Raw genomic sequence first — 26,268 nt, 5'->3', positions numbered from 1 at the left:
TATTGAGCACATTATTGTTAATACGAAACTTTCGTAATTGTAATTTTATTTTATTTGGAAGAAAAAAAACAATAGTATAATTCTTGAGGGAAGTGGATTTTATTCAGTTACTTCATCTCAAGTAGGGGCTGAGTCAAATAATAAATATCTAATAGATTTTTAATTTTAGTTCTATATCATACAGCTGTAGAGAATTCTGTCAATAAAGACCAGAGAAATAAGAATATTTACCGTACGAACACTCGATCTCACAGCCAAAGTATATTTTTATCTTAAATTTTACTTTTCTTCTTCCGCTCTCTGCATGTAATGCAAACTGTGTAAGAACAAAATTTAAACCTAATACTTAACCCCATAGATAAATCAACAAAACACATTTTTATAATATCCACCGAAACTTCAAAATTCCACACATATAAGCAATTCACACTTTAGTAAACTCATATTATTTTCAATGATCATATTTTTTTTATTCTTCCCTTAATTATTCTTAAGTGGTCTTCTCTGATTTATATAGGATTTGATATCACAAACAATAAGTTAAGTTATTATTTTTTATCTACCGTAGCTTTTGTATATTTAATTTAGACGAGCAGTCTCACCAAGATGGTATGTCGTTAATATTGCACTATCAAATTTACCGAGAGATAAAAATATGTTGTGCATGTAATCAATCAGAGGTAGTGAATTTACTGATTTTTAAAGTATTTTCTGGAGCCTGCAATGATAGTATATCTTAACGAGCTTAACACGCATATATATTTTCTTTGTGCATATTATTGATTCCTGAGTTATGAAATACCACATTTTGGATTTGTACTCATTTGTTTTATTTGCATAAAAGAAAGATAATTTATAATATAAATAAATGGTGCAAACATGTTATAAAACGTTAACTTGGAATGCACAAACTACTTGGTGATGTGGTTGATTAGCTATTTTAGCTGCAGTATATTCTTGTAGATTTAGTTTTAAAATAAGAACATCAATAAATCAGTATTGTTTCCTGTAGTAAATAAACTTAATACTATTTTTGGTTATTTTTTCGTTTTATTTTTCTTTTCTTATATTTTTTTTGGCTTGGCTTGTTTCGGAGTATTGAAGCATTTTTTCTGCTCTTTAGACAGAATGACACAATGACAAATAAATGACAACGAAATGAGTGATGAGAGGAAACTACTTGTCATTCCTATCCTTAAACGGGATGCAAACCCATGGCAGACATGTCTTATGATCGTTGTTATAATGTCTTAAACGGCTTGAGTTTGCCAATCTAAGGGTATGTGGTATGTGGTGGTATGTGGTAAGAAAGTAAAATTTGTTTGATAAGCATATTAATTATATTCTGGTAACTTTTCACACCAATTTTCCGTTACTTAGTAAGAATGTATGGAATTCATGAAACTTTATATAGAAAAAAAATAATTAAAAGAGTACATTTTTTTCAGTATAAAACAAGAAACACGTACATTTCATCAAACACTAGAAAAATGTTTTAGTATATTTTAATCCATATGGAGCTCGAAACTTTTTAATGCTATTAAAAGTCACTTATAAAACCTTACAAATGAAATGTTAGCGTCCAGCTCTTCACGTTACACATAATATTCTTAAAAAGCTACTTTTTTTTAATCTTCCGCACCGAAAATCGATGTCATGCTATTTGTGGGACAATCGATGGGATATCTCATAGCTCGTTCAGTCACGTAATTTCCGGCTTACAATTGAATCACGTGAGGCATACGGTCTCTAGTATCCGGTTACCCGGGAAACAACATCCCTTGGATCGGCATGCATATGATTTGTTATTGCGTGTTTCTCCCAACCCTCTGGGTAAGATATCACCGCAGCTTAATTTCCTAGATACACGGTAAAAAAAAAGCTTTGATAAGTTTAAAATTGAAAATTGTTTAATAAATTAGAATATTGTTCTACAAGCATACATGCATGACCTTACTAATACTACAATCATTTATCTGCATTATAATCTTTATAATTCAGTTTCTAACTCAAGAGAATAAACTAAACTGTGGAAGTTGAAAACCTTTTAACAAGTTGAATAGTTAAAAAAATGAAATAGAAGAGCAAATTGCAGTGGATAACAGCCGACTTATCTTGCAATTAGAAATCTTGGATTTAATTTCGAATAAATCTTGGTCATTGCAAACTATCAGTTGGACAGTCAAGAAGCTTCTCTTAGGTGTACTGTATTAGACAGGAATTTATATGGCAATATGTCTTAAATTGTCTCAGTAAGTTTACACATTTTGCATTGTTTTACATTAAGAAAAGCCCGTTATTCACAAGGGAAAAATAAGTTTATGCTCAATTTCTTCACTTATAATTCCGTTTAAGTTTATGCTCAATCCCGTTTAAGCGAACTCGAGGACAATATTAACTACGTTTAGAAATGCATTTCGAACGTTTCAGTTAATTTCCCGTGAGGATGAAATAAAGTAGATTTGAATATGGAGAACATAATTTTCATGTTTCCCCATTTTCCACATTATAATCTGATATATATATATATATATATATTTATATATATATATATATATATATATATATATATATATATATATATATATATATATATATATATATATATATATATATTAGGGATGGCCAACATTTTCCGGAATCCGGATATTTTACTTCAGAAAAAAAAATTAGGAATTCGGAAAAATCCGGAATTTTTCCAAAATTACTTTCCGGAAAGTAAAATTTCTGGAATTGGCCATCCCTAGCTAGTAGCTGTTAAAATAAAAGAAATACACCATAATGAATATATACTGTAACTAGTATTAGTTTCTTGTATTTGGAGATGTCTTATCACTTAGGTAGAGAATTGCTACTGCAGTTATGTACTGGTTTATGAGGAAGGTGTTATTTTAACACACAAAAAAAGTCGCCAGTATGTCTCAAATATTATCGTGCTCCCACCTGCAGTTGCTCCAAAGCACTGCAAACAACTTTTTAACCAGACGAAACGCAGTGATGGAAAAGAAATCTCAACAACCATTCTGATAGCATTTGCTTATTGTCAACATACGTATGTACAGTAAATACAAATTTATAATTTTTGACTTTACGAAGTATACAATGTAATGTTCAACAATTAAAATGAGCAGGTATTCATTAATTTATATTAATATCATCAGTGGCGTATTTACGATTTTATTTCGGGGAGGGCTTTGCTAACTTTCGGGGGGGGCTTTGCCTGAAAATGTGAAAATTCTGCAAGATATTTCATATACTTTACTGTAATAAGTAAGATTTCGGGGGGGGGGCTTAAGCCCGGAAGCCCCCCCCCCTAAATACGCCACTGAATATCATAATTAATAAAACTAATAAGCGGGTGATTGATGGCTCAGTGGTAGAGTTGCTATCTATGATATACTAACCCCAGTCATGTGGGTTTTTGATGTGTAATATTGTGTTTGCAAATTTTCCCGTGGTTCTCTTGGTTCCATTTCTTGTATTTTTTCCATCATCACTCATTAATGAAATTAGTTTACCAAAACTCTACAGCCTTATATTCATTCTGTCCGCAGTCCATCAAGGAAACAGTCTCAAGAACTATTTGATGGATTACCATTAATTTTGGCCACGATGTACAGAGCCAATAATTAAGAATCGAGTTCCCTGACGAATGTAATATTCAAACCGGAAGTGGTACAAATCAATCATTTCCTGTTTTAACGCTAATCACTGTACAGTAAATATTGTAATAGATAGCAAGAAGCTGTTTCCTGTAATCGACATAGTATATAATATTCATGTAGATAGAATGATACCCAATTTGTGCATCTGCTGCAAATAGTGAGCTTAGGTATTTAGCGAAGCATTTTCCGTTTTAAAAAATGTGTGCTTGGTAAAGAATGTACTAAATTAGCTGGATCAAACGGGAAAGAAATGAGAATGTGTAGAAATAGTAGAAAAAAAAAGAACAATTTTAGGTGTAATAGAAACGAGGAAGAGAAACTGGTTGGAACATTACTTTGAAAGGACGACTGGAAGCCTTCGAGATGTGGGTGTGGAGAAGAATGGAAAGAATTAGTTGGGTCGAGCGGAAAACGAATGAAAGAGTGTTAGAAATGGTGGGTGAGAAAAGAACACTTTTAGATATTATTAGGAAGAGAAAGAGAAACTGGTTGGGACATTGCCTAAGAAGAGATTCTATAATGAGGGAAGTCCTAGAGGGTTAGGTGGCGGAAAAGAGAGGGAGGGGGCGAAGGAGACTACAATTAATGGATGGCATTAAAACAGAAAGATGAAACGTGAAGACGAAAAGGTTAGCGGAGGACCGCGGAGCATAGAAGCTTCTCAGCTGCGGGAAGTGACCTGCCAATAAAGGCAGAATACCTATGATGATGCGTCATGAAGAACGGCATATGGTGGCAGGAGAAACAGGTAGCGGCGAAAGAGGCTGCAGTTGATGGATGGTATTAAAACATGAGCCAAGTAGTATAAGTTTGATTACTTGACCTGTTATGAGTCAAGTAGTGTAGGTTTGACACGCATGCATTGTTTAAGCCTAGCTGTGACTTATTATATCTATTGATATATGCTGAATTTTGACAACACTGAGGTGAAGGTTGACTAGCCATATAACTTCAAACATGGATAGGAGATGTTCCTTACCGTACAATGTTTAAGTTTCCTTGCCGTTGTGAATATGTTCGAAAAATGTATCGCTTTCGCCGTTTATAAATAGCAGCAATGTAAAGCAGATGTAAATCATCGATTTCTTTGGTCTTGGACTCCTTTTCACCTTTTCTAGTTTCTCAAAACGCCAAACTACAATCGAATGATCAAAGCGTAGTTCCTTTGCAGCTTCTCGTGTTGTTTTACGCAGAACTGCTTCGGGAACCAGCTTCAATTCGTAGTGTCCAACAACCGAACGACGTTAGTGATTTTCCTTATCCTCCAAGAGTAAGTCACTACGACAGAATTTTTAGAACCAAACTTCTATTGTATGTTCAGTTACATTACCATAATTTATACCTCACTTTCATTAATGTTTCAATTTGTTTTGGATTCTCTGCGAAAGAATTTAAAGTTACGCTGCATTGGAGTTTGGAAAATTGTATAATATTTTGGCTTCCTACCGTTTCAGGCATGAACATAGATGAATACACATATATATTTCCTATGACATGTATTTCTACAATCTGCTAAACGTAAGCTTTCAGACGATATTAGCAAGGGATACAACCAATATATTTTATTAGGGATTAGATTTCTGAGCTGTAGGCATCTATGGCCATTTAGCCCGTCACGTGTGAGAGCACACTATCCGAGGAAAGGGAAGGAAAGAAGCGGCCTGGGAAATGTATGTTAGGTACCAGCCCGGCAACTTCCTAGTGTGAATGAGGAAAACTCAATGAAAACCTGACTCAAAATGGCTGGCCCGAAAATGCCGTTACACTTTTACCACCGAGTGTCTCCACCGGGAATCGAACCCGGGACCGCTCGCACCAAAGACGAGAGTGTTAGCGACTACGCCAAACTGGTAAGCATATTTTATTATCACTGGTATGTGTCAAAATAAAAGTTCCCGAATTCCTACATTAATTTTGTGCAAACTAAGCGAATAGGGCACTGGGATATCCTACAATCCATCATAATGTTGTATCCAGATAGCTTCAAAGCAAATTGTTACTTCATTTTGCGCATATCATGCTGGGTTCAGAAACAAGCCGCCACTGGTCCTATTAATAAATTATTCCACAAAGAATAGTGTTTGCGTTATTTCCGAAAGTCAAGTACAGTAGACTCTGCACTATCCGGCCTAGTTAAGAGACATAAAAAGAAAGAAAGAGAGAAAGCTCTGTAATAAAATGAGAAATGTTTTGCAAACGATCTACTAAACGAGTAATGCTTTCATAAAAACGCGACTGTGCCAAGAAGAAACAGTCATCGATCAAGGACATTTCCAAAAGCTAGAAACTATATATATTTTGACTCTTTTAGGCCTAGTTAATTTTGATCGCGAGGCGCTAAGAGTGATCCGTACTATTTACGGCAGTACGTTATTGCAAAAGTTGAGAACTCCTGATTTGAATTTGGTTCATGTTTCCTACAACTAAATTAGATATTATTATATTTATTCCTCCCTTTTATTTTTTTTGACTTCCTTTCCGTGTAATATCGTTTAAACGTATGTTACAATATTAACAAATATTTATAAATTACTTGTCTGTACTAAGTATTCACGTAATATTAATAAGACGGAATGTGATGCAAAAAATGTGTCTTTAATGATATGCGTGGAGCAACAATCATAGTACTCCAATATACCCGGCATTTTTGTTATCCGACTTGCCCTTCGGCAACATTAGACCGGATAGTTGGTAGTGTACTGTATTTACGACACACGAAATTAGACATTTTCGAAGGGAGATGGAAAAGGCTTGCCTAGAATCGACTTAAGAAAAGAGAGAACCGTTTGGGAATCGATGTGATACTTTTACAAAAAATGAGACGAGACAATAAAACTTTTCTCTCGCCTCATCTCGTTTCGTAGGGTAACACTAATATGGGCATTTTAAGAAAGTAATTGCCATCCCTCTTCTGCTACTGCTCCGTCAAATCTCCAAAAATCCTTTCTTAGTGGTACCTGCTGTATGTCTTGTCCAAATTTCAAGTTTCTAGCTTAAGCTGTTTGGCCTCGACGTTGATCAGTCATTCAGTGAGATACTCACTCGGTCAGGACTTTTTTCAAATATAGAGATATATGAATAGGCAGCTACTAAGGGAAAAGGAACGTGCTCCGGGCCTGTGGTTGGAGGGGCGCCTAAAAAGCAATAGATAGATGCACATATAAATTACAGGGCGCGGAATTTCATATTACATAACACATAAACCTTCTATGAATAAGGAAAATATAATGTCCATGAAATTGACAAGCCACTTTCGTCAGACCTTAATTTCGACTTTACACGTCGCTAGTGCTACGTTAGTGCACGATAGTGAGGCAAATTGTTAGCACTCTACAGATAGCGTGTACCTTTTAATGATAAGTATGCGTCTAGTAACTGCGTGCCAATAGGCCCACATCTAAGAATCTTCTAAAAAAATGAGGTTAACCGTTAGAGCAATGTAAGTGCTCATTAGTGCCATTAATATTAACGTTAATGCCTCCATCGTACAGCTCTTGGAGTAATAATATGACTTTAATAACTTTATACATCAGGCTCACCTTATTAAAATTAGCCAAACGAACATGATAACACCACGCTCTTTGTTAGAGTCTCAATGCGTCCCTCAATTCTCGCGAACATAATGAGCAATATGGATGTGCTGCTGACGTGACCAAGTTAGTTACTTTGTTACAACTATTATTTATCTGTTATTTATTGGTAGTCTGCAAAATATTCCTTACATTAATATGCCCTTGTCCTTGATAGTCGTTACGTATTTACAAGTAGTATATGCATTACTGTTGGAATATATCAACAGATTGTAATTGAATTAAATATATCGCATTTTTTTGATAAGGGACCACAGAATTTTTGAATGGCCCCTAAATTAAGTTTTTTTTTTTTTTTTTTTTTGCGGAATAAGGACATCATACTGAGCTAAGTGGCAGTTCTGGTTTCGCTGCACTATATGCAGTTCTCCAGATATAAGGCGTACAAGAAATTATTTGATTGAAAAAAATATATTGGATTTTTTTTCGATCGGGGCCCAAAAAATAATTTAAATGGCCCCTAAATCGAGTTTCCGTATATTTTGCTGAATAAGCACATCCAACTGAGATAAGTGGTGGTTTTGGTTTGGCTGCACTATAAGTAGTTCTCCAGATATAAGGCGTACAAGAAAATATTTGATTGAATGAAACATATTAGATTTTTTTGAATCAGCGGCCACAAAAATTTTGATTGGACACTAAATCGAGACCGTTTTTTTTTTTTTTTTTACGGAATAAGCTCTTCATACTGAGTTAAGTGGTAATTTTAGTTTAGCTACAATATATGTAGTTCTCCAGATCTAAGGCCTAGAAGAAAATTTATAATTGAATAAAAAAAACATTAGATTTTTTAGTTCAGGGCCCATGAAATTTTTGAATGGCCCCTAATTCGAGATCTCATATTTTCTGAGGAATAAGCACATCATACTAATTCAAGTGGTAGGTTTGGTTTAGCTACAGTATATGCAGTTCTCCAGATATAAGGCGTACAAGAAAATTTATAATTGAATGAAAAACATTCGATTTTTTGGATCAGGGCTCACATTTTTTTAATGGCCCATAAATCAAGCTTTCGTATTTTTACGGAATAAGCATATCATACTGAGTTAGGTGGTAGTTTTGGTTTGGCTACACTGTATGTAGTTCTCCAGATATAAGGCCTACAAGAAAATTTATGTCTGAAATACGTTGGATCTTTTGATCCAAAAATACAAAAATATATTATTTTCCGTGTAGTTGATACAGTTTACAAAATATTGAAAAAGAAGTTCAGAAAGACACTATATAGCTGCTATTACAGATTGAAAATAAATATTTCTAAGTTTAACACATCAAGTAAAATACACTCATTCATAAGGCTAGTAATAATAATGACGAAAATCAAATGAGAAAACAAAAAAATATTACATGACAAATATAAAAAAAATAAGATAAAGATAAAAAATGTGCAGTATCTATAGAAAAGAATGAATTAAGCATAGAAGAGTAAAGGATGATAGGAAAATAAAAGACGAGAGAATAAAAGAAGTAACAAAACATAAAAAGGGTCTTTCAATGGCGCCTTACAAGTTAACTAATAATAATATATAAATGTTTGTTCGGCAGCAAACAGCATACAACCACAAATGCACCAAAAGAAAGAAAAAAAAAAACAGCGCATGCAATACTAATACATCATAAGATTATACATAAGGTTATACATTGTAATATAGAGATACACATGAAGCACAAATATATATAGATATAAAAAACAATAACAACATATAAATAAAAAAAGCAGATAATTACTGGATATAAAATGAAGTTATAATTAAAAAAGACAAATGATTGTTCCATTAAAAAAATAAAACTCACGAAGTAATACTTTACAAAAATGACCTCCAGAAATACCAAAAAATAATAAACAAACGTGTGTATCTTTTCAAAATTGAAAAGGTTCTTACAATTTCATAAAAAAACAATATATTGTTTAGTGAAAATACAAGACAAAATTAAGACAGTCAGTTGCAAGCCTTAAAAAAATACTGAGAAATTTCATACTTTATTTAATAAATTAAAAAAAGTAATTTACTCACGTTCATTATAATTACAAATGGATAAACTCCAATTAAACAAAGAAGACAATATTGGTGCAATTATTTCAGCTATTCCCTTAATAATGAAAGCTGGAATACCATCTATCCCATTTGACGATTTAATGTTTAAAGTTCTGATAGCTTCCAATACATGTTGAGTAGTAATTTCTGGGGTTTACCTTGACCAAATTCTACAGATGAAAATTGATTTTTAGTATCACTGACCGGGAAGGTCTGAATGACTGATGAAAAATAGTTAGCTAACTTTTCAGCCAACATACTGTTATCAGTCAACAAAACATCATTGTCAATAGTACCAGATATTACCTTATTTTTTGAACCATTTACATATTTCCAAAATTTTTCAGGGTCAGTTGTAAGATCATTTTCTATTTTACCAAACTAAATTTGCCTGTCCACATTTAATTGAGTTTTGAAAGCTCTTCTACAATTAGATCATTTTCACATTGAGAAGTTTTGTATTTTTTATGAGCCTGATTTTTTACTTTCCATAAAGAAATCATTTTTTAATACCATAAGGGAAATTTATTTTTTTTAGGTCTAGATTTAGGAATATTACACTCCATCGCATATTTAATAACTTCCTCTAGTTTGCAAGCTACAACATTGAGATCATTACCTAACAATATATTACACCAATCAGCATTAGCAATTTGAAATTACAAGGATAAATATCCACCTTTAGCATATAACAATCTTTCAGTGGATTCATATACTTTACAAACACTGGATAAAAATAATTTAGTTACAATATAATAATGGTGTACATCAGGAGCCACCATATACTTATCATGTCTTTCCGACACTATAGATGTATTAGTTAAAACTAAGTCTAAATCCGATACTGTTGTTCAACACTTAGATTCGTATTATCCAAAGAAAAAGTTGACAATAACTGAAATCTGGCTTTAGAGTAATAGTGTATTCCTGGTACGGGTTCTTTATTTAACCCATCTATTTAGATAAATCTCCGAGGATTAAAACATCATTTTTTGACAGGTTAAGTTTGTTGGAGATACAATTTAGATAGTTCTCAAATATTTCAAGAGGAAACGTTGGATGAAAACAAACACAATAAATTAAAAGACTTTTAGTTGACTTGCACCTAAGTTCAGTCCAGACACATTCATTTACACTTTACAAATCATATCTTCGAAACACCTGAAAGTTATTTCTGGCAGCAATTAAAGAACCAACTCCTCTATTACCAATTTCTACACCTGTCCACTCTGAAGTATCTGGGAAGTAATCCCGATCATTATAAATTTCGGATAACCAAGTTTCGGTTGCAGCCAGAATATCATAGTCACAACTAGAAACTGAGAAGAACTCGTTACTTTTAGTACACAATCCACGAACATTCCGGTACCAAATTTTAAGACTCTCCATGCTTAGCATGAAAATCAATATTCCTAGGAAGTTCATCCTTATTCCGTAATTTTCCAAAGAAAGGACCAATTAAAAGACCTCTAGGCCACACCTCAGAATCACTTATAATAGAAAAGTCTTGTTCGTTTACCTCAATATGGAAGGAAGAGTAAGAATCATACTTCGTTTTCGATTTCGTACAAGTCAATTCAGTTACATTGTTTTACAATACTCTCAACCTCTTCTACATCAACTGAGGGATTGAACCTAGTTACAAATAATGCTTTCTTTTAAAATTAGAAACTAAATTGGAATTATTTGGTCCACTACCTATTTTTTAGTTTCCCCTGTTCCTTTCTTAAATTGGATTCATCTTGTACAGTTTTAGTTGATTCACTTTGTATACGTTTTTTTTTATTTCTTGCAATTACCTGAGTCCAAGTTTGAGAGGATTGAAGGAGACTTTTATCCTTGTTACATTCATTACTCATTGCTAATACAGGGGATTAATTTTTTTTATCATTTACATCTAATACAGAATCATCATTCGTTTTAAATAAAAATGTTTCATTTCCAACTTGTTTCTTTACTAGTAACTTCTTCGATTCAAAGTTCTCTTTTTTCAAAAGATCAAGCTCCTCCTTTATTATGCCAAATTCATGTTGTAACTCTAGTCTTATTTTGTTTATACCCTGTTCAAACAACTTACAAAGATATTGATTCAAGATCAGTAAATAATCCTTTACATCTAGAACACAAACAATTCTCTTTCATTTGCATATTTGTTAAATCATCAGTTGATTTGAACAGAGTTGAACCTCCGGCCACCCCAGGAGAACGATCTTGACCAGTTTTCAATTTCAGGACACAAATATTACACTTGTAATCACTTATATGAACATTGTTTCCATCATTATATTGTTCAAAACAAGAGGATTAGCATGGAGAACCTCGAACATAAAATCAATCTTCTGCATACAATACACAGCTAAATCACATAATGAAATATTATCCGAAGAAGGTACCATCAAACAAAAACATAAATACTAAAAAACGAACAACAAAAGCAACGAAAAAAATCACACACCCCGGCCAGAGTGGAGACAAATTATTGAATTCAAGAAACGCTTCTCGGCCTCCCAGAGGATCTAAAAGAAATGAAGACCTCACGACCCTTCAATTGTTAGCTGTAGTTGGAAAATAAAAGAAAGATATAAAGTTCCCTTTTTAGCCACCGAGAGCCTTACTGTAGCACACAAACACTGTAGCACGACCGAAAGACGTAATCACTGTGAATGGCTGACAAACTGCTCACGGTGTTACCAGCCTCAACCGGTCAAAGTTAAGAGAAAAAAAATATCTTTGGCTCTCTAGAAGGAAAGGATAGTCGCTCGAGATGGTAATTACCAGAAACGGAGAAAATCCTATGATAATAGAGCGACCATGGAGCCAAAGGCCAAAAAACGATAATAATAATAATAATAATAATAATAATAATAATAATAATAATAATAATAATAATAATAATAATAATAATAAGGCATAAAAGTTATCAATTGCATCGCATTGGCAACAAGCAACGCATATTTTAACTTCATAAAAAACTAGTTTCTCACGATTTTCTCGGAAACTACGCATGATAACTTATCTTAATTATGCCATTTTGTTTATCTCGGTGTTTATCTTTTGTTTGTCTTATCTCTGGACAATATCACAGTAAAACAAAAATTAAATATTAAGAGTACATCATACTTTTGGGTTACATCTCATTAACCATGGAAAGATTGAGTAGTGTATACTTCATGATGTAAGTTTCAGCTTAACTTGCATCATACATTCTTAGGATTACAAAAAGGAAATTTGTTCCTTTGCATTAGAACAAAATTCTTAGGATTACAAAAAAGAAAATATTTTTTCCGAAATCCGGACTTTTCCGAATTCCGGATTTTTTCCCGAAATCCAGATGTTTCGAATTCCGGAATTTTTCAGAAACCCGGATTTTTTCCGAATTCCGGAATCTTCCCGAAATCAGATTTTCCCCAAAATTCGGATTTTTTCGAATTACGGAAATTTCCGAAATCCTGATTTTTTTGAATTCTGATTTTTTTCGAATTCCAGATTTTTCCGAAATCCATTTTTTTTTCCGAATTTCGGATTTTTTTACGAAATCTGGACTTCTTCCAAATTGCGGAACTTCTCCGATTTTACTTTCAGAATTCCGGAAGGTAAAAATTCCGGAATTGGCCACTCCTAATATATATATATATATATATATATATATATATATATATATATATATATATATATATATATATATATATATATATATTATTGTGGGTATGTATGCTTGTGTTCGAGCATAACTTTTGAATGCCTGCAGATATTTTAACCAAAATTGGTACGCATATTATTTACAGCCTAGAAAACGATAATAATACTAACGTGGTACACCTAACCCTTTGGGGATCTCATGGTACAATTTGTACCATACGGGGTGTTTCATGGTACATTGCGTTATAACTCTCCTATTTGAGCTTTTTCGTCCTTTTTTTTTCAAGTCCAGAGGCATTGCAGAAGACATTACGGATGGTTTCACACCTTCCTGTGTCGAGACATAGGAGTTGATGACGTCATAAGTCTAAAATTTATATTTTCGTGTAATACTTTTTGGGGGGTTTATGTAATGTATTTTTTGGCTGGCTTATTTTTGCACGTAGAAGATTGAAATTTTGCACAAACATGCAGTCCACCGAGTAGTATTTACCAGATTTTTTTTTCAGATTTCTGCGTTAAAACAGGGGGGATCCAGAGGGTCAAAAAGTTGAAAAAGGGATATTTTTACCCAAAAATCCCGTTTTCCTCATTTTCCCGCCTTAGATACATGATGGAGACACGTGAGTCATACCGCCTAAAAGGCAGTTCTATTCTGAAGAGAATGATGTGCGACACATGGCCCTAGGTTAATTAGGGAAGTGTCAGGGAATTTTTATCAAAATATACTTCTGTATAAGGGAATTTTGGACATTTTCGGTACTATTTTTCTGTTGGCTTATTTTTGCACCTAGAAGATTGAAATTGTGCACAAACATTCAGTCCACCGAGTAGTATTTACCAGATTTTTTCCAGATTTCTGCGTTAAAGCAGGGGGTACAGAGGGGCTAAACGTTGAAAAGGGAAATTTTTACCAAAAAATCACTTTCACGGGATTTTCCCGCCTTAGATACATAATGGGGACAAGCGAATGGTACCGCCTGAAAGGCAGTTCTATTCTGAAGAGAATGATGGGAGAAACATGACCCTAGGGTAATTAAGGATGTCTCAGGGAATGTTTAAAATTTTCCCTCTGTATACGGGAATATGGGACATTGTCGGTATATTTTTTTTTTGGCGGACTTACTTTTGCACCTGGAAAATTGGAATTGTGCATAAACATTCAGCCCACCAAGCAGTATTTACCAGATTTTTTTTCAGATCTCTGCGTTGAAACAAGGAGGGTCCAGGGGGGCTAAAATTTGAAAAAAAAAAAGATATTTAGACCCAAAAAAAATCCCGTTTTTCCTCATTTTCCCGCCTTAGATACACGATAGAGACATGTGAGTCATACCGCCTGAAAGGCAGTTCTATTCTGAAGAGAACGATGGGCGAAACATGACCCTAGGGTAAGTAGGGATGTCTCAGGAATTTTTTTTTTACCTGAGATCATGGTGTTTTACGGTAATTTGGGGCATGGTGGGAATTCCTGATAAAATTTCTCCCGCCCTTGGTATTCAAGATAGAAACTTGAAATTTGGTACACACATTCAGTATACCAAGTACTATTTAGCAGATTTTTCTTAGATGGCTACGTTTACACAGGGTCGCTCCAGGGGGACCCAAAATGCGAGAAAAAAATTCCCTCCAAAATTTTCCCTTTGACATCATTTTTCCCGCTCCTGGTATATGGTATAAGCATGCAAGTAGTATCATTTGAAAGCCAGCTCCATTCTGAAGAGAATGAGGTTTGAACCATCATCCTAGGATAAATAGTGACGATGCAGTAGCTGCTTGACTGAAAGTCTAAAAAATAGCCCAAAAACCCCGAATCTCTTAAGGGAGAAACAATCGAAAACGACATACATTGTTGCCGAAATCATAGTTTTCGGGATCGCTGAGATGAACTGATGTCGTTTAAGTTCAATTAGAGCCCCCATTAACGCTCGGGGGTTAAATGGTGACATGCAAAAACAATCAAAAACGATCGATATAAGTGTCGAATCAATATTTTTCGGTGAGCCTAAGTATATTGTTGACAATAACCATGTCGTTTAGGTCCAAATCTTTGCCCTGGTTGAGATGAGACCCTTAACGCTCCTAGTGGGAGCGAGAGGGTGATATATATATATATATATATATATATATATATATATATATATATATATATATATATATTCGAAGTGACCGATATTAGTATCGAATCAACATTTCTCGGAGTCACTTAGTTAAATAACCACAATCCAGATACTGTTCAAGTCCAAGTTCACTCTTTCTTAGCATCCTGCGAGGTGAAGCGTTGACATGCACAAATAATCAAAAGGAACGTATATCAAACGCGCTCCTAGGATACTTGTAGAGGTGACTTATATCAATATTACGAAACGATCGATACTAATATCTAATCCATGTTTGTATATGTCGCTGAAGTTAATAATGCCTCTTACGACACCGCTTAAGTGTAAGTTCAGGATCAGACAGCAAGCATTACTTACTAAAATTTTCCATAAGTCATGATTTTCCAACTTAAAAAAAGTGTAGAGCGAAAAACAAATGCAACATTACATTTCTTAATAAGACATCTTAAACAGTGGCGATTTTAGGTGGTGACATAAGAGAGAAATTAAAACCTCTCTCGAGCAGGGATGGGCACGAGCAAGTTCAAGCGATTTTTTTTTTCAAAACTCGACTCGACCCGAAGCCGGCATCTTTGTTTGACTCGAGAATTTGGTTTAAGAAATTTCCTTTAACTCAACTCGAAACTCGACTAAAATTCGGGTCGAGTTTTGAGTCGAGTCGAGGTAAAATGAGCCAAAGCGATTCAAATCTTTGTGTAATTTTAAGTAATATCTTCAATTATCCCACACAGACAATATAATTATTATCAATGGTATTACTACTATATCAAATTATTATTATTATTATTATTATTATTATTATTATTATTATTATTATTATTATTATTATTATTATTATTATTATTATTATTATTATTATAACACCGTGTATAAACATGAAATATAGGCGGTTTGGATCTCAATACTAGGAACTAAATGACGGCGGATCTTGGTAGTCGTGATTTTTTAATTGTGGGTACACTTCAAAGTATGCTGTAGAAAACACAAATAAACGAAATACACTAATTGGAGCAAAAATTCGTGATAGATATGCAATGGTTCGTAGTACGTCTTTGCATTTCAATCGTGTACGTGAATCGTCAACTCGTTCAGGGTACTGTATTGAGGCTGACCTAGGATATTTCGAGTATCTGTTTTAATTATTATTGTTACCTGAATTCTTGTTCAGCGTAGTACGCACAACACAAAAGATGTATACTATATTAATACGTCATAGTATGTACATTCGTCGTGGACCACATCGTATTAATGGGTTTACTCGAGATCTCCCATTTCCTCCAACATTTCATTCAATCATTTCTTTCATCATAATTTAATTGCAATATCTAGCGTATCTACTGTTGGATAGAAAAAGTGAGATGTCAATGAAGATATCATGCTATACCCTCTCTTCGATATTTTTTGAATCATTTTCCCTGATGTTCGTTTTCACAGTATTTTGGATCTTTGTATGTCTGTATTTTTTTATAATCTTTTCTTTGTATGGCACTTATCTTGCTTAGATGACCGTCATCAAACTATTTTTAATGTTGGAACTTGATCTGCAAATGTTATCAACAAATTTTCTTTGATGTTAAACTTTGTTACGTATGGTTGCATAATTGCATATAATAAAAGTAGTGATAATGCGGAATTTACAAAAGATAATACTTAAGTACACGACATAACAACTTAATAAACCGATAATTAAACATTTTCTATCAAAACATGTCTTCTTTCTTCCTATCTGTGCTTAAATCAGGGTTCCGATACCCCAGCTCCCTCTATAAAATTCGTTGCGCCGGTATGATGTAACTCTGAAACATTGATATTTAGATAGAGAGTGTACTAGTTTATGTGATATATCTTTAACTGCCTTTAATATATCTTATGCTTTTCGAGTTAGACACCCTCAAAATTACACTTGCCTCGTTTTTGGCATCGCGTAACTTCGAAACGATGGGATTTTCGCCCTATGTCCATATAGATTTTTTTTTTTTTAGGTGAGAGGATTTCACCAGTGGATTTTAGCTACATAATAAATGAACACTATATATATATATATATATGCGCATATGGTATGTGTGTCTCTGTCTGTGTGATAAACTCATAGGTGCTTCAATGCAACAACCGATTTACGTAACTATGTTCATTATTAACCACTTGGAGCTCGCTGGTATGTGCGTAACAATTGCACAATCAAAATCACAAGGACATACCTTTGAAGGTGAGCTATTTTGTGGTATTTCAGACAGATGATTGACCACTAAAGCGTTCCAGAGTACTTCCTTGGCGACAAAGAAAGTTATTTTAGCATCTTCCACTCAAATATTATCAAAGAAGGATTCCTGTGTTAACCCACTTCAAACTGGATAAAGTCATTATAAGAACAATCGCATTTTCCTGAATGCAGTTTCAATTACCTTTATGTGCTGATACATTAAACACGAACAAAATTAGTAGGTTACTAAATATGTAGTTAACCTTTTATATATATTCATCAGGTTCTAATCCTTGTATAAAATGTACACTAAAGAACATAATAGGTAGATTCTATGGCTTCCAATAAATATTGTTGAACTCTATTTAAAATATTGCTTTACAAATAAACGGGAATTTTAAGAATACTGATACTTATCAATTTTAGTGAAAAAAAAACTTAAGAAAAGTGCTACATGTCATATTAATATGGTGTTGCATCACCTTTCGCACTCAGAATATCTCTGATGCGACACGGAATGGAAACACATAGATCGTATTTCAGACATCTGCAAGTTGGAACAGGGAGTGGGACAACCACAGAGGATTTGCTAGCGTCGAGGGCAGTACGAGAAAAGGAACATTTCCACAAGAAATGAATAGCCATTTTCAATGTATAAAATCGTTCGCCGTACACTAATATGATAAAGAACATAAACACTATTGAATCGGTAACCAAAATATACTTAGTAAAGAAAAACAGAAAAAAAAATCTATGTATTTGCAATTTTAGTGAAATACTTGACCAGTCTGTCAATATTCGGTAGTACACTCTACACTGGATGTTCCAACACGGAGACATTTTCAAGACGGGAAGCAGTTATCATAGAGAAACGTTCAACTCAGTTTAGGAAATCATGTAAGAAATTCATTTTCAATATCGAGACAGGCGAGCGAAATTAAATGACTCAGTTGACCAGTGGCGGAAAAAAAAGATCGGCTGCTGCACATGGCTGTCGTAAACGGATATTGCAAAACGTTGCGTGCACGGTATCATCCAGTTCCGTAACGCATGTTGGTGAAGGAAATTACAACGTATTTGCGATTTCAAAAAGTATCTCAGATGTTCAATTATATTTATATCTGGAGATTTAGTGGACCAGGGAAGATCTAGATTTTTCTCAAGCTACGCTGGAAAAGCCATGAGAGCATCATCATTCTGAAATATTGTTCGGAAACAATAGGTCTCCTCGCTATTAATTGCCATTCTTACTCTCTAGTGATTGTTATGACCGAAGTTGGTTGATGTTCGAGAATCCTGGTTTAAATATAGATTTAAGAGAACACGGTGCCTATCCTTAGAACGCTAAATCGATTTAAAAAAATCGTGTATCACTATATTTTATCTCTTTTGCATCATGCAGATTAATACTATAGCCGAAAGTTGTAGCTTACTTGTACCATTCCCGATTCTAGTAGAAAGCTAAGAATAGAGACGAAGTGTATTCTGGAGACGCTTAATGATTGCAATATACTTTATTGCAGTTTATTTCTGTTTCTACTTTATAGTGAGCAACATTGACACGAAAAATGTTTGATATATACAACATACGGTCCAAGCACCACATCAGTAAACGAACTCAATCCCCAATTTTTGATTCTTCACATCCTGGTACAAAGAAAAAAAAAACTATAATGATCCTTTTAGTGGTTATTGAGTTATATATTTTTTTTTCAGATGTATGATTTCATGGTCAAATTAAATGTATAATGGTCTGTTAGTAAATCAAACCCGTTGAAAAGCAATGCACGTCAGAAAGTTCGATGCGACGTCTGAAGGTAAGATTGGGAGTACCATAGCAGCTACCTGTATATTCCAAGGCTAAGGCTAATATGTGAAACATATGGGAGGCTCAGTTCTTTCATGGGTTCTTGCCACACAAACGATTTTATTTCAGTACACATACGTTATGCAAATAGCAGGAAAAACATACAACAAATAATTTATATATATATATATATATATATATATATATATATATATATATATATATATATATATATATTTAAATTTTCTGTATTTACATGCAATTGACATACTCTAGATAATATATCACATGCTAATGTAAATGAGGACTAAATTTCCTGGTGCTACAGCCGGCCAGATGACATGTATTCAATGGAGTGATGCTCAATCAGCATATCGGTTCCCAGATGTCTTTATTTCTCGTTTTCTGGACAGAAATTTGCTACATCTTAATTCAGGCAGTTATCCAATTGTGCCATGACGCAAGGTTAACTCCGAAAAATGTAAGAACTCCCACTGGCAATACAACCAGGGGCCCTGCCAACAAAAGTCATGCGCACTAAGAATTCAGCAGAGCTCGGAAATATTAAACACATGAACACCCATTTATTTGGTCTAGGAATTAATTCGTGCGGTTGGTACGCACACACTGAAGCTGTAGTACAAACACAAAATACATAAATACCTTAAGAAAAATATTGTCCATCGCTAGCCACCACTTTCGCCCATCTGTCAGGCAATGTACGGATTCCGTGGCGAAAGAAGTCCTCATCCTTGGAAGCGATCCAGTCAGAGACCCATGTTTCGAAATCTTCTGAAGAAGTAAACCGCTGTCCAATCAAATCGTTGTTCATGCAATCGAACAAGTAGTAGTCCGAAGGAGCAACGTCTGGTGAATACGGCGGGTGGGGTAAAACTTCCCATCCGACATTTTCTAAATAGGTTTTGACCGGTTTTGTGACATGTGGGCGAGCGTTATCATGTTGAACAATAAGTTTATCATGTATGTTCTCCCATTCTGGTCGTGTTCTGGCCAGAGCTTGCTTCAAACGCATTAATTGTCGTCGATAACGTTCTCCATTCATAGTTTCACCCGGTTGCAGCAGCTCATAGTACACCACACCTTTCATATCCCACCATATGCACAGCATAACCTTTGCACAGTGAATATCTCGTTTCGGTTGTGATGGACCTGGTTCACCTGGTTTCACCCAGGCCTTTTTTCGTTTAGGGTTCTCGTAATGGATCCACTTCTCATCACCCGTAATAATTCGATGCAGAAACCCCTTTCTGCTCTGTCGTTGAAGCAGCAATTCGCAAATGGTTTTTCGTCTTTCAACGTCTCTGTCTTTCAATTCATGTGGAACCCAATGTGACATCTTTTGAATCATTCCCAAGGCTTTCAAGCGTTTGGAGACTGTTGTTTGATCAACGCCTAATGCTGCTGCAAGTTGTTCCTGCGTTTGACACGAATCCTGCTCGAGCAATGCTGTCAATTCTTCGTCTTGAAATTTTTTTTGGCTGTCCAGCTCGCTCTTGGTCTGCCAAGCCGAAATCACCACTTCTAAACCGTGCAAACCACTTCTGACACGTTCGCTCAGCTAGAGCATGGTCACCATACACTTCCACCAAAATACGATGACTTTCAGTCGCACTTTTCTGCATGTTAAAGTAATGCAGCAGGACACCCGGCAAAAACACTTTATCAGTCACAAATTGCGCCATGTTCACTTAACTACAAACTGGTGTTGTTGACGCTTTAATCCACTGCCCTATACTACGAACGATACGCGATGACAGGGGTTTGCAACACATGTGTGGATACACGGAACTGTGGGACGCTCCGTTCGTTGCGCCATCTCTTGTCCACCCGCACGAATTAATTCCTAGACCAAATATTTTTATTAATAAGTTCCACAGTTTCTTGTGTTTGGAAGAACACGTGCTGTGATGTGTTTTCTCACGATATATTTAATGTGTGTTTTTTAATGCGAAACAAAACATTGCAGCATGCTTATTCTGGGCACTAAAGGGCCGTGATGGTGATCATCCATATCAATTCTGACTTCCCGCCGAAACATTCCGTGTCTACTGTTGTCAAAGCTTACCTTTTACCTATTTTAGACCAACCTCGAAATCAGAACATATCTGAGAATTGCGTTCAGATCATAATTGTCCCCTGTAGGGAATCTTTTGTACGCCCATTGTGCATTGATGAAGTATGCATTTTTGAATTGCATGTGTATGACTTCCTTTACACCGAAATGAGCAGCTACTAAACGGTTTTACGAATTCGAAATAGCGTATTGAAATTTAGCTTTTTCACAACTTTCGACAGCCCTAGCTCCGAAACTATTCACTTCTCCCCACGAGTAGATATGAACCTTTTTTTAATCTTATGCTAATATAAAGAATCATTTAAGTATAGTTCATTAACGCCCTGTATATAGATATCAGATTGAAATCAACTAGCGCTTTTGGTTGCCAGATTAATACGCGTAGAACTAAAAAAGAAAAGAAAAAAGAGAGAAAAGGCAAGAAAGAAAATAGTGAGGGAAAGCGAGTAGACGCTTCTTGATCAAACCACATGTGTCACATTGGGATAATTATCACATACCGTCATTTTGTTCTCATGTATCAACTTCGCGCCACATACTTGAACTTCTACTGTGCGTTACTAAAGGTTCAACTAACTTAGAAAGTGCGTTACTACCGGTAAATTCTCTATGTCTCTCTATGTGGCAGAATGCCTATTATTTGCGGACTTTTCAATTCTAAACCCTTCAATCGATAGAACGTCAAAAGCTGTCTGAAAGAGTGATTGAATTTTTCGCGTCACTCTTACCGTTACCAAGATAGTCGAAAAGAAAACTGATTTTGGGAGATGTAAGGAGCCCTATTTTGGGAACCGTAAGTCATAGAGATATGATATTGATGTCGATTAATATCTAAGAGGATGGTGAAAATGTTGGTTAGGGATAAGCACGAGACAAGATTTGTGGCTGTCTCGTCTCGAAAATGTGATGTAAAAGTGATGTCTCGACTCGAAAAATATATACAGGGTGCGGCACGTAAAACCGGAATTCTGGTATATTGTGTTTTTGGCAACAATTAAATAATCTACCTTCCTACCAAGAGATGGCGTGTCGAGGTCGGCTCGACTTACGTGACCTGCAGCAGTCACGTGCAGCCGCAGCCAGTGAAACTTGTCGAAACCAGTTGAGAAAAAGGCCTCGTTGTGTTAAGCCGGGTGAGTGTCAGTGTGTGATAATGCCGTATTCGATACCCGAGCGTGTTGCCATTGTTGAAGGGTTCATTCTCACTGGATCTTTTGTGAAAACAAAGAATTTGTTTCGAGAGAAATTTCCAGGACGTTCTGTGCCAGCAAAAAGCACCATTCAGGAATTGATTGAAAAATGGCGGCGTACAGGATCGGTTCAAAATGCTCCCAGGAACAGACGACCATCTGTCTGCACACCTGAATTAAAGATGCAGGTGGAGGAGATAATGACGAGAAGTCCTCGAAAGTCAACCAGGAGATTGAGTCAACAGGTTCATGCGAGTGAGAGAAGTTGCAGACGTGTTTTAAGGGGACTGAAGTTAAAACTGTACCGGATAAGTGTTGTGCAAGTACTGAAGGAGCCTGACCTGCAGAAGAGGGTGCATTTCTGTTCATGGCTGTTGAGCAATGTTGCCAGTGGTTTCTTGGATCCACTAATGCTCATCATGAGTGACGAGATGTGGTTCCACCTGTCTGGGTACGTAAATTCCCAAAACAACCGGTATTGGTCGACAGAAAATCCACACGCAATCCACCAGGTACCCTTGCATGATGAGAAGATTGGTGTTTGGTGTGCCATTTCCGCCACACGCGTTATTGGGCCCATATTCTTTGAGACGACAGTGAACAGTGACGTGTATATGGGAATCCTGGAGGAGTTTTATACACACTTGACCGAAGAGGAGCGTCAGTTACGTTACTTTCAGCAGGACGGTGCAACATGCCACACATTAGCTGCATCATTGTCCCTTGTGCATGAGATGTTTACACCAGAGAGGACAATCAGCAAAGGCTTGTGGCCTCCTCGGTCACCAGACTTTTACACGTGTGACTTTTACTTATGGGGACTGTTAAAGGGAAGAGTATACGAAACAAATCCACACACAATTGAAGAACTCAAGACCAGGATCCAGGATGTCACCAATAGCATTACAAGACAAGAACTGACAAAGGTATATATGAATCTCTTCAATCGTGCTCACATGTGTGTTGAAGTGGGCGGAGGACACTTTTAGCACCTGCTGTGAAGGCTGTTGTGAAGGTGAGTAGTCATATTCAGTACATTACATTTCATTTATGTGTTGTAGTTAATCATATTCAATACATTACATTTCATTTTATGTGTTCACTTTACGGGCCGGTTTTACGTGCCGCACCCTGTATTTCTCTATTGGAAGAGCCATGTCTTGACTCGAATTTTGTCAGGAAAATCCTGTCTCGACTCGTCTCGTGCGAATCCCTAATTTTGGAACCAACCGGTGGGCACTGTGCAACTGGCCACTGGTTTGGCCAGTGACCACCAGTTACTATTTGGTACCAAATTGTTCATCATTCACTTAGGTATGGATCGACACCAATGTCATCTCTCTATGACTTACCGAGCACGAGATATTGGCCAAAAAGTTTCGATTTCGTGGGATTTAAGGAGCCGTATCTCGGGAACCGCAAGTCATAGAGAGATCATACACATCATGTATTAGTGTTGACCAATACCTAAGAGGATGATGAAAATTCTGGTACTAAACAATAACTGATAGCCACTGACTAACTGACCACCGTTGCACAGATGTTGGCCAAAACAGTTGTGATTTCGGAAGATTTAAGGATACATATCTCCAGAAACGCAAGTGATAGAGACATGATTTGTTTACAATTTGTTTTTCAATTTTGAGTCCTCCAGTTTGGGCAGGTGTCTTCGTAAAACAGAATATCGTAGAACGTTTTAACAGAATCCTTATACAAAAAATGTGTGGAAAAAAAAAATAGTACTCAAGAAAATTACAAATGGATAGACATATTGCTAGAATTGTTTAATGAAAATAATAATAAACTACATAGAACAATTGATATAAAATCTGTAGAAGTTAATAAGAAAAAAAGAATTATTTTTAAGTTCGTTCTGGCAATGCTCTTAGTGCATTCTCAACTTTTTTAAAACATTTTATTTAACCGGTGTATATATGCTAAACATATATGCAATAGTAATAATAATAATAATAATAATAATAATAATAATAATAATAATAATAATAATAATAATAATAATAATAATAATAATAACTCTATGGCCTATGGAACCCGGAGGTTCAATGCTGCGTTCACAAAAGCTCTCCACTGACTTCTATCCTTAGCTAACTGGATTCAGTTTCTACTTTGTATTCCAATCTCTGCGAGATCCATCTTAATATTGTCCTCCTATCTGCGCCTAGGCCTTCCTAATGGTCGTTTTCTGATTGGTCTTCCAGTCAATACTTTGAAAGCGTTTCTACTTTCTTCTATTCTAGCTACATGACCCGCCCACCTAAGCCTCCTAGACTTGACGACCCTAACAATGTTGGCTAAACCGTATAAATTATGTATTTCCTCGCTATGAAGTTTCCGCCATTCCCCATTCCCGTTCCTCTTGGGTCCGAATATTCGTCTCAGGATCTTGTTTTCAAATACTTTCAGTCTATGTTCTTCCCTCAGAGTAAGCGACCATGTTTCGCAACCATACGGAACAACATGAATGATTATTTTTAGCGTGAGATTCCTCGATAAAATTCGCGACGACAAGAGATTTTGAACCGAATAGTAACACGAATTCCCTGCTTTTAGTCGGCATTTAATTTCTACGTGAATATAATTTCCCTCTGTTAATACTGGTCCTAGATATTTGAAACTATCCACTTTATCAAAATTATTATTTAATATTTTAACGCATCCATAATTTGCTGTATTACTGTCCCGACGCACTCCATGTATTTAGTTTTATCTGCATTTACTTCTAAACCCATGTCCCTGCAAGCGTTTAATAAGATCTCTGCATTTCTTTCTATTGTTCTCCTATCATCCCCTATTAAATTTACATCATCAGCATATGCCATAATCTGGTGAATACCGTTCAACTCTAGGCCCTGGTTGCTATCTTTGATTTTCCTTATAGCGTATTCCAGAACAAGTTAAATAATAGTGGCGACAACGCATCTCCTTGTTTCAGGCCATTCTCGACGTGAAAGGTCGGGGACAAAAATTTTCCTACCCGGACTTTACTTTGGGATTCATTTAAACATATCTTAGTTAATATAATAGCTTTCTCGGTATTCCAAGTTCTGTAAGAACGTTGTATAATATTGCTCTCCTAACTGGGTCGTACGTCTTTCTAAAATCAATAAATAGTTCATGTACCGGGGTATTGTATTCCCACTTTTTTTTTCGATATTTGGTCGATAGTTGATCGTTTTTGTCTAAATCGGCACTGATAATCTCCAATAATTTCATCTGCGTATGGGATTAATCTTGCTAATAGAATATTTGAAAGGGTTTTATAAGATGTTGACAAAAGAGAAATGCCTCGATAATTATTACAGTCAGTTTTGTCGCTTTTCTTGTGAATTGGAACAATGACTGATTCTTTCAGTCTTGTGGCAATTCTTCCTTGTTTCTGATAAGGAGAATGAGTTTGTGTATCTTGTTCCACAATTTTTCATCTCCAGCTAAAATTAACTCAGCCGGAATTTCATCTACACCCGGAGATAATAATAATAATAATAATAATAATAATAATAATAATAATAATAATAATAATAATAATAATAATAATAATAATAATAATAATAATAATAATAATAATGTATTTCGTATCTTCAACGTTATTAGATTTCGCACGAATAACGAAAAAATTAGGACCTAATACCGATTTTGTTTCTTATATTTGCAATGGTATTTGACTATAAGGAATTTAAGCGAACTGAAATGAGTCTAACAATACCAAGTATAGACGGTACAAAAATCTATTTAGGATAATAAAATGACAGTGAATCGAAATGATGATGATGGCGGTGGTTGTGGTAGTGGTTAAACTGCTTCTTCTGTAAGTCTTCTACAAGTAATAAATTTGAATTAAATGCTTTGGTAAACTCATTATAAAATCATATTGTTTCAGTATATGTTGCATTGTTAAATAAAGGCACACC

Source organism: Thermobia domestica, chromosome 6 (genome assembly GCF_964235325.1).
Source record: "Thermobia domestica chromosome 6, izTheDome1.hap1.1, whole genome shotgun sequence".
In the NCBI taxonomy this organism is placed as follows: Eukaryota; Metazoa; Arthropoda; class Insecta; order Zygentoma; family Lepismatidae; genus Thermobia; species Thermobia domestica.
This window is presented reverse-complemented; position numbering follows the sequence as displayed.